Here is a 14,841-nt window from a genome sequence, read left to right on the forward strand (position 1 = left end):
GTCAGCAACTCTGCTCTCCAGATATGCCAGACGCCGCTCCTTCTCGGCATTCTGGATCTGTAGAGCCTTAACCTTCCCCATCAAGTACAGGATTTCTCTCTGCTGCAGTTTGACAGCAGAAATTCGAATTTCCTCATCACCGTCCTCTGCTGTGAGCATTTACTTTGGGCCCATATTGCTAGCGATGCTATCATAGAATGAGCTATTTTTAGCTAGGCATAGAAGCTAAGCTTGCTTTAGCTGTTGGCAGCTTGAAAAATAAAATGTGGCAGATATTTACAGAATAAAATGTGTCTATTGCAGGTAAATAACACCTAAAACTATCTAATTATCTTTACTTTAGTCCATAACAGTAAAGTAAAGCTTGTCCTCTCTCCTTTCAACCAGCCCACTTGAACCAACCCGGAAACATTTGTAAACACAGCAGTAAAAACCTTAAAACTCCACTGAATTTTGCTGCTGATCACATGGAAAAAGCTTTTTCTTTGTAAAGAAATGGTTTGAGCAGACAAGAATAACAGTTCTAGACTGGTCTCCCCTGTCACGAACTTAACGGGTTGGACCCGAGCAGAGAGCCACACTACCAAGGCTGGGTGGAAAGAGAATGTGTTTTTATTGTTGGGGAATGTGGATTATGGCGGAGGGTGAGAGGAGCCGGGTTGCAGGGGAAGCGGCTGGTGGAGTGGGGTTTGGACCAGGAGGTTCTGGAGCCGGGGGGAAGGAAGGACGTCAGACACTGCTGAACCAGGGGGCCGAGGTGTTCTGTGGGCCAGGCGGCGACTGACGTCCAGGCGGGGGGTTCTGAGAGGGTGCCGAGAGGTGAAGGGCAGCCGGCTGGCTGCTGCGGGTTCCGGGTTGTGTTGAGGGGAGCTGGTCAGGGCAGAATGGGGAGTCCAAGAGGGGAAATACCGGTGCCAAATGGTTTGGAAGGGCAGGCAAGGGACCAGGGCTCAGGGTAGTGATGGGACAAATGAACCGAGGCATCGAGGCGTGTCTCGAGTAAAAGTGGGCGTGTCAGATGAAGCTTCGCTTCGAGGCTTGGGTCGCTTCTGAAAAAGTCACGTGACCGATGACAAACAAGGCCTCGGTTTGTGCAGATCACGTGATTGGTTCGTTCAACATATTGCTGTCCCATAAAAACGTTTCAGATCTCGAGCCCCACTGTGGGTGTTGTTGGCGTTTGTGGAGAGAGGAGTGAGAGCGAGTTGTAGTTAGTATTATTCAGTAAGTGTTATTAGTTAGTATTATTCGGTGTGAAATAGCAGTAGCTGGAGGAGTAGGAGAAGTGTAGGAAGAGCAGCAGTTTAGATTATTTCCCAACTGCAGTGCTTTGATGTGAGGCATTATATATTTTTTTCTTTTACATTGGTTTATGGGTTGTGTAAAATTATGGGTGTTTGTGTGTGTCAGTTTTACCATTTGTAAATGTCACTCCTGTATTTGGTGTCTGCACCTTCTGTCACCTTCTTCAGTTACATGGGAACTAGACACTACTTTGACATGTATGTAAAGAAGTCACTGGGAGCCACAGTTCTACAGCAGGGCCTGCAAAGCATGTGTTAGTTTCTGTGTTACCTATTCTGAAAGACAACATGTGTAAGTGAAATATGTACAAAAGTTTTATTATTAATAAAATGAGCTGTAAACTATACACTGATGTTGGGTAATGATTAATTCATGTGATGGTGCATATATAAATATATTTATATTTATATTGTGGTGACAGTGATTTTACAAGAAAACACTGTAAGAACATTCAAATTCCTGCCAGTTCCATGTTTGTTGGTTGTATCACAAATACTCTCTCACAGATGGAGCAAGGAAGAAAGAGGAAGCCCTCACCCGTGTGGGAGTATTTTGAGTTGACGACTCATAATAAGGTTTGTATGTGTGAAAACTCATAATATATTGGATACCTGCCATATATTGAACTATCAGTCCTAATATGTATGATTTTATTAAAGGTGACGTGTTCCAAGGAGCTGGAGAAATATTGTCCAAAAAAAAGAAACCACCTAAATCCCAGCTCTGTGGAATAATTCTCATATTTTTGAATAATATCAAATAAAATGCTGTCCCTACTTTAGTTTTGCAATGATACCACAAGCACAGTCACAAAACAAAAAGAAGCACAAGTACATTTTATTTATGTCGCCCTTATTACAATTAAAAGTATTTAAACACTTTACAGAGATCCAGAACCTGACCTCAATCAAGCAGTAAAACTACAGATCTCAAATCTCTCCCCATTTGTTTCCACTTTCCTCTCTATCTCTGCTGTCAGGAAAAACAGACACTATATTAAGTATATTATATGTTTATTGGCATTATCATTTAAACACAATTCAAAGTTTCACATAGCAAAGCCAGCGTGTCATTATAGGCACTCTGCCTGTTTTACTTTTATTTGTCCACTTGATGGCACAGTAGAGCAAATGAAGCACCATGAAGCTTCGAACCATGAGTGAACCAACTGGATGGAAAGCCTCAGTGCTTCATGAAGCTTCATCTCGCCATCACTAGCTAAGGGAATCCCGGACAGCTGGATCTAGACGAAGGCAGAAGAAAAACAAAATGAGAAAACGTCAAAAATACAACAGACTTACTGGAGGCTAGAAAGTGAACTGAACTGTGCAGTCTTGTTCAACAATCTGGCAGGGAGTGGAAGGATGAGCCGGTTCTTATTGCAGAGGAGTAATCAGGTGAATGTCCTTCAGCTGTCCGGGACCCACGGGGAAGGCAGATTACCTGAGTAGAGGCAGGTGTGCGCCTGCACTCTACTCAGGTGTCGCACTGGGAAGGGAGCAGAGGCAGTGGAGAGGATGGGAGACCGGGAGAAGACAGAGGGAGAGCCAGGGGCAGAGGAACGGATGGGAGACTGAAGGGAGAGACAGACAGAGAAGGTAGTGTCTACAGATACGTACCCGCAGCCTGTGGCCTACGGATACGGCACTTTCCATTTGCCAGACAGATAAGGACCCGTACGCGAGTCTCGCGAGTCTCGCGAGTCAAGAAGCTGCTAACCACTGCAAATTGTCGAAAGGTAAGCAAAGGTTAAGGTTAGGGTTAGTGTTAGGGTTAGGTTTAGGGTCCGTACCTGTAGTACCGATGCTACGGGTCCGTACCGCTAGCGTCTACCGGGAGTCAAGTGACCAGATCTCGCGTATCTGATTGGCAAATGGAAAGTGCCGTATCCGTAGTCCTCAGGCTACGGGTACGGGTCCGTACCTCTAGCAACAACCGACAGAGAAACCGAGGGACAGAGAGAGAGAGGGGAGCAGGAGTGGGAGAGAGGAGCATGAGAGGGAGAGGAAGAGAGGAACCAGATGGGAAAGGGGGTATTGGGGAGGGAGCACTGACATCCCCAAAGTCCTGACTTAAACCCATCAAGAACCTGTGGACTGATGAATAAACAAGTCTGAGTCAGAAAGACAATAAATTGAGTTGAACTGAACCAATTCTGTCCAGAGGAATCAAAGATAAACCAGCAACTTGTCAACAGCTACCAAAAGCGACTAGCTGAAGTAAACATGACCAAAGGACGTTTCGCTAAATATTGGCATTGCTGTACATATATTTGTGGCCCAGCAGATTGTCATATTTCCAGAACACCTTTAAAAATTTAATTTATGAGAGCACCTAAAGGCATTGTTTTGTTGTTGTTGTTTTTAGAAAAAGCCACGTTTCAATGATCCTATCATCATTAAAAAAACAATTACATATAATGTTGAAACTGATGTTTTTTAGTCACCGTTTTCATGCAGTATCTTGTAGCTCAGCAGGAATTAATGCAAAGTGGTCAGACATTTCACAATACATATCGCATGTGAATGTTAGTACTATGAAACTTGACAGTCAGTCAAACACATCAAGTCAAAGTGAACAGAAGAGAGTTTACATACTTTTTTGGTGAAACTTCCTTCTTCGTAGTTTGTTGCACTGGCCATCGCTGTATTGACCATTCTCCCTCATACGACAGTGCTGACAGAATTGATGAAGCTGGACTTTCCTGCACCGATCGGCCAGTTGTTTCACTACATCTCCTTCAGGTTCAAAATCCTTCACATACTGAAGATCATGCGAGTGTTTCTGTTCAAATGTGCAGGAAATAGGTTTAGGACAACAGTTTTAACATGACTAACAGCTAACATGCTCAGTGTGATGCATGATCATTCTTACTATATTCTAAGCATTTTACCATTCGCTAATTAGTATTAGATGAATGCGAATTTATTTATAGCATTCAATCAATTTAAATTTGCTGATTAGCACTGGACAACTTTAAATGTTGACTTGATGATGGTGCTGTATAAAAAGTCACAAGATCACCACAGAAACTGCAAAGTATGAAAAAGATTTTGAAAAAGCTTTACAACTATCCTTGAACTGAGGAGAATGATCATGGGCTGCATGCAGTGCCGCACCGGACTTTACAGTAGAGGATCAGTGATGAGCAGCAGTTGCTGCTCATTGTCTCATCAGAACTGTGACAACTTCAGGTCCTTTCTTTTTATTTTTTTTATAATAGACCACATGACTTACAAGAATTGTGCCGCAGGTAAGTCAGGTGTTTTACAAGAAATGGGTGGAGAGCATGTTATGTAAGTAAACAGCTTTTTGTATCAACATTCCAATCGTCTCACAGATCATTCTGGAACTTCAAGTTGTGGCTACAAGAATATTTCTCACAGAAGCAGCAAAACCTTCTTTAAGTTCACAGCTCAGGCAGCACAGAAGGAGACAGTAAACAGTAAAGTTTGGATTTAACAAGAACTAAAGGATGTCTTCAAGGTAAGAAACTCATGTTAACTGTTGTTCCAGGGTTAATGAACAGAAGTCATTTTAAACTCTACACCACATGCAGCAACAGACATACAGTGAGGGAAATAAATCTTTGATCCTCTTCAGTTTTTGACTGAATCTGTTCTGCTGCTCGTGAACATGAGTTAACAAACAGCAGAACACAGTTTTGTTGTTTCTCTGCTGTTCTTGTCCCTCTGTGAACCTCATTTGTTTAGAATGCTGCAGTGTTGACGTTACAGGTCTCAGATCAGACAGCTGCAGATGATTCAGTTCTCTCTCAGAGCTACACTGGCTTCCTCTGTGTCAGTCAGCTGCCCTAAAAATACTAATGCTGACTTGTTCAAAAGTAGCATTCAGTTTATAATTCAACATCTTTAAGTCTTTCTTTGCTGTTTCTTAGGTTTCCTTTTCCTTCTTGGTTCACAGGTCACACCAAGGAAAGTCCAAATGAAGGTAAGTGACACTGTGCAGCCCTACTGTAGACTACAGTAGTATGGAAAGTTTAAAATCACTGTTAAAAGTGGTGGAAGTGAAGTAAATAAGATTTACTCAAACACTACTTCAAAAAAGTACACAGTATACCACAAGCACACACATTTATGCTACTTTATCCTTCATTTCCTACATTTCAGGGGGAATTTTGTCCTTTACTCCACTACATTTATCCGACAGCTTTAGTTAATTATTAAGAGGATTTTTCACATTGGATAATAGAAAAGCTTTGTTGAAAATTTAACCAGTGATTTTCATCCATTTTGGCTTCTTTGAAATAACAGTGTGTAGACAGTCTTACATTTCTTTTGTCTATGAGTTGTTAACGGCTTCAGAACTGAAGAAGCCTCCTGGATGAGGTGAAACGTCTTCAAGAACCTAAAGGTTTATTGAGTCTTTTGATGTCCTCCATCCTCAAGGTTTTGACCACAGACACAGAAAAAGAAAACAGTCATGTTACATGTTTATGGAAACTTTTTTCACAATAGTATATATGAACTCACTGCCAAAAACAAGTCAAACATGATGAATTTCATGATTACAACAAAAATGCCTACAGAAGCTCAACATGTTGCCTGTGTTTTCCCTTTCAGAAGCTGATGTCACTGAAAGTTCCATCTGAAATGAATGAAGGTATGTGCCAGCTTATAACAAATTATTTCTCATTCAACGTGATCATAATTTTTAAATCTTACAATGAATGGGAATGAAATGGAAATCTGAGAACTTGAAGAGTCATAAGTTGCCTTTAGACTGAGGGAAATAATCCCCAACTGTCCTGTGCAAGACGAGTCTAATAAAGTTTGGGTTATTCCTTCATTTCATTCCTCCTGTTATTGCCAAAGTCAAACAAAGTTCTTTTGCTTTAACATCCATCAGTTTGAGCTGTTTGTATGTTGTTGTTTTACCATGAATATTCATTCAGAAATGGTACATTCAACAAGTTACATCAACCAGTATATTCTGTTATTTCAAGTCAGGTTCTGATTTGTGGTTTAGAGATTATGAATGAAGCAGCAGAGGAAAGAATTTGATCATAAATCAGTGACTCTGTCTAAATTATGATTGCCAAAGCTCCAAATCAGTAAACTGGTGTAATCAAGTACATCTGTTCTGCACTGATCATCAAATATTTTACCTCGTTTATTTCACGATTGTCTACTCTCATGTCAGACAGCCAAAAACCACACTATGTGAAGCTGGAACAACACACCATTATGTTATTTTTTTGTAGTTGCTGAGATTTTGTGGAAGTACTATCCTGCCCAAAATAACTCCCAATATCAAGACGTTCTACAAAACTTTGGTTAAAGTCTTCAAAGAGTCTGACTCAGGTGTGTTCAACACTGACTAGATGCTCACATGACTTTTAGTTCAGGCAGTTCCAGCTGTACTGTACGACATTCTTCTGCATGTGTGTACTGTACATCCATCAGTGTGTAATATTGTGTCTACCTACTAAAACTAAATCATTCTGTTGCTTTTGGTTTGTCAGCAGAAAGCAGCAAGACATCAACCAGTCATGCAGGTGAGTGAAATGCAGCTTGCAGTGATTCCATCTTTGTGCTCTGTTCAGTTTGTTCATCTTCTTTACTTTCTGATGGATGCAGGGACAGTTAATGTCCACAAAATAGTGACAGGAAAAACGTTTGGGGCCGATGAAGCTCTGCTGAAACAACTGAACTGTAAGGAGCTGCAGGTGGAGATGACAGACCGGCAGGGATGTGACATCATCATTCTCTTCTGTCCAATCAACTCTCGTGTTGGCTCAGATGTGGAGTCGGCCATGAGACAAGTGTCAGGTAAAACACAGAAAACCCAGCTTGGTCTCATAATGCTTGTGTTAGCATTTCTTATCATTTCTCTTTCATTTGTTAGTTAGGTTAAAATTTGACTGTATATCTAAGAATAAACATACTGATTATGTCCTCATTGAGTCAAATGAATTAGTAAATTTCTTCTTCCTCTATGTTGGTCTCTCCAGGCTGCAAAGAGTTTCATATAAAACTGCAGCTCAGTATTTAACATGTCACTTGTCATTCATGTGGGGTTTTTTTTCAATCAGTTTATTTATTTAACTTTTTGCAAAAAATACAAACATGAGCTTCAGAGTGAAATCGAAGCATATTCACTAGTAAATAGCATGTTTAACAGCCCATAGAGAAAAATAAAAAATAAAACAAGGACATTAACATTCTACAAGACAAGAAGAAAAAAAAGAGAAGAAATTCAGAACAAAAATAATAGTAAATAAAAATAAAGTAAACAACAACAAAATACAGCAAACATATTAATTCAAGTGCAACAACCTGTAAAGGAGATTATGCTAGGTCCACTGGAAGAAAAATTAAGTACTTATTCAAGATTGTCTGGGATGGCCAGCTTCCCAACATATTCAAAAAAAGGGGTTCCAAATCCTGGAAAACTTTTCTTTTGAGCCCTTTGACAAGTGTCTAATTTTCTCCAATCTGGCAAAGTAAAAGACATCTCTGACTACCAGTGGTCTGGTGGTGTTATAGATTTCCATTTTAGGAGGATTAAAGGCATTACGGAGGATGTTTTTTTTTTGTTTAATTTGTCTGATTCACATAAAATGAATATACTGACCTTTAGTGGACTTGTATGTATGGTCTCTAAAGGATAAAAAAAATTAACTGTGGACATGGCAGGACCTGAAAAACATCAGCCAATCAATGCGCTCGGACCGAGGCGTTTGGTTTGCTCCCTTTCCTGTCAATCAAAAATCTTTCTGCTCAGGCCTAGTTACGTAGATTACGTACGCCTTGGACTTACATGTTTTCTGTATGTGTTGCTTTGGTATAGCTTCGTAGTTAGCTGGCGACTTGTTTTGCTCATCTTTTTGACATAATGGCAGATAAAGATCCAGGGGGACCCAGCTGTAAAAGAAAGCTTCACGAGTGCTACGCAAGTTTATGGAGGGGGGCGATTCTTCGTAAATGTTAAGGGGGGGGGGGGGGGTTAGAGGGGGGTGAGGGAGAGGTTGTATGTGTGCTTGCTACGTTCAAAGTCGTAGGAAATTAAATCTCCTCTAATGCCTTTAAGCGTCTAGCTAATAAGCTACCAAAAGCTATAAAGGACCTCTCTGTAGAGGACAATAATGTGATATTAGAAGTTGCGCCAAAAAGTGCCACAAGAGAATTTGAGGTAATGTTTTTGCCTGTGACCTGAGAGAAAGTGTCAAAATTTTTTGACCAGTATGACAACAAGGCCAGACATGTCCAGAACATATGAATGTAAGATGCATCAGCTTGGCGATACCAGTCAAAGATTAAATCTACATTTTGATACATCCTTGAAAGCCTAACCTTTGTTAAGTGTGTACGATGCAAAATTTTGCACTGTATCAGGCCACGTTTGGTGCATACTGAGGAACTGTGCACTTTATCCAAAATGTCTTTCCACAAATCATCACTGAACACCATTCCCAAATTGTCTTCCCAAAGTGACTTAATAGAAGTCAAGGAGGCCATTCGGAGAGAATGGATCTGACAATATATATGTGAGATCATGCCTTTTAACATGGGGACTGGTTAAATAAATGCATCTAAGGATGAGTCAGGGGCAAAACAGGAAATGAAGGAAACTTTTCTGCTACAAAACTACGTATCTGCAAATATCTAAAGAAATGTGATTTAGGGATGGAGAACTTCTGAGACAGCTGTAGAAAAGATGCAAATGTGTTATTGATATAAAGATCTTTAAATGTCTGTATTCCTTTTGTAGACTAAACCTTAAATGCCTGATCCATTAATGAAGGAGCAAATACATGATTGGGTGATATAGTAGCCAGTATTGAGTATGTCTGTAGGCCAAAGCTGCGCTGAAATTGGTTCCAGGATTTTAAACATGTTTTTACCATCACATTTTTAGTATAAGCTTTGACAGGAAGTTTAGCGGGTGAATGGATCAGGGCAGTAAGAGATACAGCTCCACAAGTAGCACTTTCCATCTTCAACCACACAGGGGATAATTGTGACTGTGAATTTAACCAAAATTGTATTATATTAAATGAGGCATCCCAATAGTAAAAACGGAAATTGGGTAAAGCCATCCCTCCTAATTTCTTTGGTCTTTGCAAAAACTGTTTTCGCAATCTAGGTGTTTTCTTGTTCCAAATAAAATCTAAAATAATGGAGTCTAGTTTTTGAAAGAATGATTGTGTGAGAAACTGGAAGGCAATGAAAAAAATATAAAAATCTAGGGAGAATGTTCATTTTAATACTATTTACATGAGCAGCCAGTGACAATGTCAGTATGGACCAACGGTCAAGATCCTTTTGAATTTGAGTCATGAGAGGAATAAAATTTGCACTAACAAGATCCTTATGTTTCTTAGTTACCTGCACCCCAAGATATTTAAAGTGATGACTAGTTATTTTAAATGACAATGTGTGTAGCGGATAATCACAAGTGGCCATATTAAGAGGAAGTAATTCACTTTTACTAAAATTAAGTTTATAACCTGATATAAACCCAAAAGTGTCATGGCCCCTCCCTCCTCTGTGCTGCGCTCCTGGGCGGCTGTCGGCTCCGGCTGATTAGGAGCGGTTGCGGAGGAGCACAACCGCTCCTAATCGGCAATCAGCAGCACATAAAGCCTGGCTCTCCCAACCATTCGGCGCTGGGACATTGCTTGAGATATACTGTCTGGTTTGCTCTGTTCAGTTTCTTCCCTGCCACGACCCCGCCACCGATCCCCGTCAGCTCTGCCCCTGCCTCAGCATTACAGCCCTCGATCCCCGCTGCGTCCTAGCAGCCACCTGCCCGGTTCCCCGCTCTGTCCTGCCCGGCCTAGCTCCGGAACTCTGTAACCGCCTCCGCTCCCGACCCCTGGACTTAAGTAGTGAGTCACCCATTTTCATTGTTTAGTTCCAGGCCAGTTTTGGTTTATTGCTCTAGGTTAAGTTTTGGCCCTGTTCTGTTTATTTCTGTGCCTCCTGTATGGAGTTGATTTGCCTTAGTTTGATTATTAAAACTTGTGTTTAAGTATCTGCCTGCCTCTGAGTGCCTGCTTTGGGTCCCAAAACCCCATTCCGTAACAAAAAGAATTAAGAATAGAAAGAGCAGCGGGAATTGATGTTGAAAAATCTGAAATGTACAGAAGAAGGTCATCAGCATACAGCGATACTTTTTGTTCTTGACCACAGCTAATAATCCCTTTGATACGAGGATCTCTACGGAGAGCGATCGAAAGAGCTTCAATGGCTAAAGCGAATAACAAAGGGCTAAGTGGGCAACCTTGTTGTGTTGAGCGATGTAGGGGAAAGTATGCTGACTGATTCTTATTTGTTCTAACCGAAGCCAAAGGGGAGGAATATAAGAGTTTGACCCCGGAAATAAAATTTGTCCCAAAACCAAATTGTTGTAATGTGTAAAACAAAAAACCCCACTCTACCCGATCAAAGGCCTTTTCTGCGTCCATAGATATGACTGCTTGTGGTAAAGTTGATGATGGGAGATTGTAAATAGTGTTGAACAGGCGTCTCAAGTTAAAGAATGAATGTCTATTTTTAATAAACCCTGTTTAATCTGGAGAAATTATATAAGGCAAAACAGTTTCCAATCGGACAGCAAGCATTTTTGATAACAATTTAAAGTCTACGTTTAACAAACTAATTGGCCTATAAGAAGAACAGTTAAGAGCATCTTTATCCTTCTTCAAAATTAGAGAAATCGTCGCCTGATTAAGTGTAGGAGGTAGTTTAGAAAGGGCAAATGATTCATTGAACATGTCTATAAGAACAGGGAATAATTTATTCTGAAAATGTCTATAAAATTCGACTGGAAAGCCATCTGGACCTGGGCATTGACCGGCAGGCATTTGCTTTATGGCTCCTGACAATTCTGTGGTACTTATTGGTTTTTGTAGCTCTTCTAACTTGTCTGAAGTGACCTGGGGAATTTCCAGTGAAGAAAAGAAAAAGGTCATAGTCTGTCCTACCTGCATTGGTATCTGATGAGTACAATGATTCATAGTCATTTTTAAATTCCTTATTAATCTTTACTGGGTCTATTGTAATGCCTGTTGATGTACAAAGTTTAGGTATTTGATGTGAAGAAATGGTTTGACGCAACTGGTGAGCCAAAAGCCTTCCTGCTTTGTCACCCTGTTCAAAATATGTACTGCCTGTCTTCTGTAATAGTTTAACAACATGGTCTGCAGTTAAGATGTTTAATTCAGATTGTATTATAAGGCGCTCTTTATATATATCAGAACTTGGAGAGATTGCGTAGGCAGCATCCAGTTGGGCAATACGTTTTGTAAGAGTGGCAATCTTTTCTTTCTTTTTCTTCCTCTCATGACTCACATAAGAAATGACCTGTCCCCTGATATACGCTTTTAAAGTTTCCCATAAGAGAGATGCAGATATTTCAGGGGTCTTATTAATACTCAAAAACAGATCAGTTTGCTCTGAAATGATATTATTAAAATTGTCATCTGACAATAAACGTGTTAAAACACCAAGGAGAACGTGACTGAGTATTGCCGCTAAACCGAATACTAACTGTAACAGGTGAATGGTCAGAAATGACGATAGGTTCATATGCGCATGAAGTAGGAATAACATTTGGAAGAAACCTATCATCTAAATAAGAAATAATCAATCCGTGTAAATGTGTGATGCACGGGAGAGAAAAATAAGTAGGTTTTGCTAGTAGGATTGAAAAACCGCCAAGGATCTGATATTGAAAAATCATCCATAAAGGCCTTAATGATTTTCGTTGACTTTGAAATTGCTGCAGCTTTGGTAGAGGAACGGTCTAAGTGTGGACTCATCCAACAATTGTAATCGCCTCCCATGACAAGTAAATGAGATGACATGTCTGGGATATTGGAAAAAAGCTGTCTGAAAAATCCTATGTCATCCCAATTCGGGGCATATACATTTACTAAAAGTAGTGAAGTACCATATAGAGTCCCAGATACAATTAAATATCTACCATTAGGATTGGACACTAATGAAGAGCAAATGAAAGGATAGTTTTATTAATTAGGATAGCAACCTCTCTAGATTTTTTGTGAAATGAAGAGTAAAAGGTTTGGCCAATTTACTTTTAATTTGTGAATGAGTTGTGAGCTTGAAGTGAGTTTCCTGCAAAAAAATTACCTGAGCCTCTAAATGACGAAGATGATTCAACACTTTGGTGGAGAATTAAGGCCTTTACAGTTCCATGAAACAAACTTCAGCTCACCACCACTGGGACCAGAGTCTGTCTTAGGATGAGCCGTTGCCAACTATACAATAAGTTATTTTAGCCAATAGAAAGTGAACCATTTTCATTGCAGCAGTAAATAGACATACAGCTGAAAAACAAACCGCAAAAATAAAACAGAAAAAACAGCAACAATACAAATATAACATGTAACAAACAAACCCCTCCCACCCCTGTGCAAGTATCCACTCAATGAGGATAAACACAAACCCTGAAGTAAAAAAAAACCCACTATGTTCCTTAGCAGCTCCAACCAAAACTGTGAAGGGCTACCTGAGAGAAACCTGACCAATTTGGGTACATGTACCTATACTAATTCAAAGGGTAAAAATCAGTAGCTTATAAATGAAAAGCAAAAGTAAAAATTGAAAAATAAAACAGCAACAAAAATCTTCATCTATCTTTGGTACCTTGTTTTGTAAAAATAAAACAAAACAAAACTATAGCTCTAGAAATACAAAATGAACAGCATTTAATGTAATAAAAATAGTATCAATAATGTAATGTGAGAAAGGAGTATATTCATAGCTGAGAAATATTGACATAACAAAATAAACTTGTCAATCAACATTTTGGGTATTTAACTGTATATTTTCTAACAGTAACAAGCATTACAATGCTAAAGAGAACATCTTGTATGATCGTGTAAAAGTAAACAATATATATTGCATTAACACAAGGAGACAACCACCTACTGTAATAGGGTCATCACCATGGATCCATATTACTGCTGGTCCACAAAGGCAAAGTCAACCTTTCTTTAAGTTCTGTTGAATATAGTCAGTGGCCAGCGAAGGATCGTCAAACTGTCGTGATGTTCCGTCCCACGATGTTATATTCAATGTCGCTGGTTAGAACGGCCTGTACTTCACCCACTGAATGGAGCGTAATGAGCACTTCACGGGCCCCAATGCGGCCCGTTTCTTCACAACGGGAATATGGAAATCCTCTTGCCGTTGTAAAGAAGTGGGGATGCCTCACCCGTGTGTTGCAGAATCGTGTGTAAAGCTTTAAAAAAAAGGCACAGAGAGGTTCCCGAAGACTTCAGACGTTACCACGAAGAATTATTTTGCAAAGTACATTATGAAAAAATTTGAAAATGTCAGGTTTTCTCGGAACAGTCGGAGGCACTACTCTCCACCACGCACCATAGCGCCCCCCCCATCATTCATGTGGTTTTAATTGATTTTGACTGAAATACTGATTTTATCACACTGGAGGCCAGGCTGTATCTGTCGTTAAATTGCAACACAATAAAACCACTTGTAGAATGGCATGACACATCCACTGAAGAGGCTGCCTGGTACTACTTTGGCTAAGACACATACATTGTTGTGCTTCATTTCTGTTGTAGATTGAATGTTTCGTATCAAAGCAACATTTTCAAACTTAGACGACTTAATGTAGACACAAGCTTTGGACTGTTCTCCAACAGAATACAATCTTTCAGAAAGGGCTAGTTCAAGGAGGATAGCACCTTTGTCTGTGAATTCATCCTGTTAACAAGTTCCTGCTCATTCTTCTGCTTTATTCTGCAGGTGAAAAACGAGTGATTCTGATCCTGATGCACCACACCAGAGACGTGGACTATTCAACTGCTGCAAAAAGGTGGTCGGAAACCTCTGACTACATCGTCTTCGATGTCAGTGTTCTCTACCATGAGACTGTGCCAGGATTACTGAAGTGTTCAAAAAACATGGAGGCAATCAGTGACATACGTAAAGAGTTAGTGAAGTACAGTAGCAGTACAAACCAAAGCTGTGTTTCTCATAAATCAGGCAATAGTATCATGTCGTGTCTTCTGCAGTGATAAACAACCTAGAAAAACAAAAGCAACAACAACAATAAAAAGCATACACACAGTCTAAATGATGACTGTCCTCATTAGTATAATTTTTCATGTATATAACGTGTAGTTTAGAGTCACAGATACCTAAATTAAACTGTGTCTACATGAAATCAAACCTGACATGAAATCCAAGTCTTATTGGTGAGAATGTAATTATGAAATAAAAAATAAATCTTATAACTGTACAACAGTTCTTGTTGAAACTCCTGCTGCTTGATATCACTGTATAACTGCTGTATGTGAAGCTGTGGAAGGACTGATAGATGGAGTGGTATATGTACTGTACTGCAAAGGTGAGAATGTCTCTGAAAATAATGAATTGCATTTATCAATATTTGTAAGCAGGAAGAAATATACCATTGCAGAACAATATCAGCATAAAAAAGCCTGAAATTGTGTCACCTGAGATGGTTCATTTTGTTTCTATTCCAGAAACATCTGTTCATTTTTTAGCACAACTG

General features: G+C 39.8%; 1 protein-coding gene and 1 long non-coding RNA gene across 8 annotated transcripts in view; both read left to right on the plus strand.

The window, feature by feature from the left end:
- The window catches only part of LOC110959563 (succinate--CoA ligase [ADP-forming] subunit beta, mitochondrial), a 333,454-nt gene that overhangs the window by 216,136 nt on the left and 102,477 nt on the right, over positions 1-14,841 (plus strand). The gene's annotated exons all lie outside the window — the stretch shown is intronic.
- LOC127537107 (uncharacterized) lies at positions 3,707-14,786 on the plus strand. 7 transcript variants are annotated; one of them, XR_007946587.1, is made up of 7 exons: positions 3,759-4,791; positions 5,204-5,256; positions 5,889-5,928; positions 6,530-6,629; positions 6,794-6,823; positions 6,906-7,097; positions 14,070-14,786. It is a non-coding gene; the product is annotated as an uncharacterized LOC127537107 (long non-coding RNA). The 7 variants fall into 7 exon arrangements; XR_007946589.1 differs by having other exon boundaries at positions 3,760-4,791; positions 5,230-5,256; XR_007946586.1 differs by having other exon boundaries at positions 3,707-4,791; positions 5,230-5,928.

Source organism: Acanthochromis polyacanthus, chromosome 14 (genome assembly GCF_021347895.1).
Source record: "Acanthochromis polyacanthus isolate Apoly-LR-REF ecotype Palm Island chromosome 14, KAUST_Apoly_ChrSc, whole genome shotgun sequence".
In the NCBI taxonomy this organism is placed as follows: Eukaryota; Metazoa; Chordata; class Actinopteri; family Pomacentridae; genus Acanthochromis; species Acanthochromis polyacanthus.